Source organism: Myotis brandtii, unplaced genomic scaffold (assembly GCF_000412655.1).
Source record: "Myotis brandtii unplaced genomic scaffold, ASM41265v1 scaffold657, whole genome shotgun sequence".
Lineage (NCBI taxonomy): Eukaryota > Metazoa > Chordata > Mammalia > Chiroptera > Vespertilionidae > Myotis > Myotis brandtii.
The window spans coordinates 2,536,728-2,540,110 of record NW_005370552.1 but is presented as its reverse complement, the minus strand read 5'-3'; the positions used below and the strand labels follow the sequence as shown (position 1 = coordinate 2,540,110).

At 39.1% G+C, this 3,383-nt stretch overlaps 1 protein-coding gene across 1 annotated transcript in view; it reads left to right on the top strand.

The window, feature by feature from the left end:
• CASK (calcium/calmodulin-dependent serine protein kinase (MAGUK family)) overlaps nucleotides 1-3,383 on the top strand; it is a 247,896-nt gene that overhangs the window by 29,579 nt on the left and 214,934 nt on the right. The gene's annotated exons all lie outside the window — the stretch shown is intronic.

The following is a 3,383-nucleotide window of genomic DNA, read 5'->3' as shown; positions in this document are numbered from 1 at the left end:
GTCACTACAGGCAAAACATGTGATCCTTTTGGGCCTTGCAAGTCAGTATACAGATCGTTAGGGTCCAAAATGACCTCATTCATGGCTAAAGAGAGGAGATGCCTATTTTGAAGTGAAATTTAACACAACAAAAAGTTCAAATAAGTTCATATGAGACTATCTAGAAATACTGTATCTGTATTTACCATTACATTCTCTTCTAATTAAACCTGTCTCCGGCAACAGACAATTTAACATGCTATTCTTTATTCTTCCCTTTTTTTGTCTTCGTAGTTTATTTGACCATTGTCATTGTCTCAGCACTTTTTTCCTGTTTTCTTAGTGCATTTGTAATCAAATATATTATTGAGTAAAATACATTTTATAAAGGCTCACCTCGCACTAACATGTACTGTTATTTAGCTAGGTCTTACACATATAAAAAGAGCAGCTACTCTTAAGAGACAGTTTAATAGTCTCCAACTAACATTTTTATGAGAAAGCATACGCAATAACTCTAAGTATAATGTACAAATTAGCTTTTGAAATGAAATATGTACATTGGTTGGAGACCACTTATATGATTTAATATTTTAAATTCTTATTACTCCACTGAAGATGAGATATTATAATTATTTGAGTATCTCTTCCCATTAAAATCATAATTTTTTTTCTCCAATGGGGATTTTTAATGTACAGGCTGCAGAATATCCATAAGTCACCAGAAGGGCGTGTGTACCAGGCAGCCGATAAGTGATTCTCTCTCATCATTGATGTTTCTATCTCTCGCCCTCTCCCTGGAATCAATATGTATATATGTTCACTTTCCTAAGAAGAGAATCCACAGGTTTTATTATGTTCCTACACCGTCATATGATTTCCTAAATGATTCAGAATATCTTCTTTCACATGGGCATATTGCTTCTGACTTGAGGATATTTTTATACTTACATACACAATCCCCATTAATGAAATTCCTTTATTATCATCTTAAACTTTCAATTAATAGACATTCTATCTCTTACTCTGCTGAGACTCTTGTGGAATTTAGATATCAAATTTAATTCAGGCAAAGTACTATAGGAAACATAAGGAAGGTAAGATGTATGGAATTGGAAACTGAATCGACAGTTCTGAGATCCTGAAGGGACTCAGTTCTTCCTTTTTAACATGTTTTTATTGATTCCAGGGAGAGGGCGAGAGATAGAAACATCAGTGATGAGAGAGAATCACTGATCGGCTGTCTGGTGCACGCCCCCTTCTGGGGATCAAGCCCGCAACCCGGGCATGTACCCTGACCCGGAATAGAACTGTGACCTCCTGGTTCATAGGTCGACACTCAAAACCACTGAACCACACTGGCCGGGCAGGACTCAGTTCTTTATGGTTTAATTGTTAAAGTTCAAAATGATGTTTTTTATCTTGGAATGTGAATTAAGCTATCTTATAGAAAGAATATAGATGGGGTTCTAGTTTGGTTAGTCTTCATGACTATCTCATTCTAAAAGTTCCAAATAGCAGATAATGTCAGCAAAATCCGAGGAGTAAGGACCGTCGACAATTCTCATCTCCATAAAAGCAAGGGTAGAGCTGGCAAAAGCTGTCACAATCAACTTCTTCAGAACTCTGGAAATTCGCCAAAGGCTTGCAGCTTTTCAGGAAGAATTTCTTCAAGGAAAACAGCTTATTCTTGATAAGAACTGTGACCTTTGTGGCATTTTAACTGGCCCCAGGCCGATTCCTTGCTCTCTAGCTCCACAGTATCCTTGAAAACAGTTCATAATCATGGTAAAACAAAACAAAACAAAAAAAAATATATATATATATACAGGAGCCTGGCTGCCACCAGAGGAGATAGAACAGAGACAGAACGTCTTCACAGCCTCATGCCCAGGAACTTGTCATTATGCGATCTGCCTGGAAGACTCCACTTGCAAGGCTTGAGGCAGAAGATAACAGTGGGGCAAGCAGAAAGCTACCCTAAAAGCTTACAAATTAAAGCTGACGAATGAGATGTCTCTAGGGTCCTTGAAAACCTACAGCATATTCTTGGGAATCAGGAAGGCCATGCGGCCCAACCAAGGTTGGAGTGTGGTCCAGTACACCAAAAGGTGATGGGTTCGATTTCCTATCGGGGCACATACCTAGGTTGTGGGTTCACTCCCCGGTTGGGGTGCATAGGAGAGGCAACCAATCAATGTTTCTCTGTGCTGCCTGTCAGCTCCTCCTGCCCCCCCCCCCCTTTCTCTCTCAAATCAACAAAAAAACATATCCTTGTGAGAGGATTAAAAGAAAACAAAGATCGCCATGCACAGGCACACGTGTAGGATTGTGCACAAGCTCAGAAAAGATCTAAAGGGACTTAGGCTCTCACCTCGAGCTGACTTCCAGGCTGTGGAAGCAGGAATTGAATGCTAAGGCAGAGGTGGCACCTCCCTGACCCGTGAAGCTGTGCCCCAACACACACACAAAGCCTGTGAACAGAGACTCAGCCAGCCAAGCAGAGACTGAGTGGCCACGCACAACAAAGAATACAGACTTTACAGAATTAGCTCCCAAAACTCACTAAACCAGTAAATAGCAGCCCTAACAACAAACTCTGGAGGAGGTGAGATTCTGATTTCCAGAGTTAACACATTATTTAAAACATCTCGTTGTCAACAAAAAGTTATGAGATGTGCAAAAAACAAGAAAGTATGGCTCATTAAAAAGAAAAAAAACAATCAATAGAAACTATCCCTGAGCAAACCCAGATGTTAGACTTATCGGAATAATAGTTTAAATCAGCTATTTTAAATGTGTTCAAAGAAATCAAGGAAACCATGTCTGAAAAACTGAAGGGAGAGAATGAGGATGGTATTTCACAAAATAGACACTATTCATAAAGACATAGAATTTGTTTTTAAAAAGAGAACCAAATAGAAATTCTAGAGTTAAAAGTGAAAGTCCATTGGAGGAGCTCAATGGCAAAAAGAATGAGCATTTTTGAAAATAGGTCCATTAAGATTATTTAGTTTGTCTCTGGCATTTCTTTAGCAATATTTTTTCTGACATATCTCCTCAGGCAAGGGAAACAAAGAATGTGTATGCATATATGTACAATCCATGGACACAGACAATAGTGTGCTGAAGGCCGGGGGGGAGGGGGGGAGGTCAGGGTGTAGGGGGTCAATGGGGGAAAAGAGGGACATCTGTAATACTGTCAACAATAAAGATACATTTAGAAAATAAAAATAAAACAATCTAAAAATAAACAAATGGGACCATATTAAACTAAAACATATTTATACAACTGTGGGGGGGCTGTTTCTCTCTTTTCCATGTCCCGCATGGAAAAGGAAACAGTCCATTTGCTGAGTGGAGGAGCTGGGGATTAAGAAATTAAAGAAAGACCAAGATGCAGA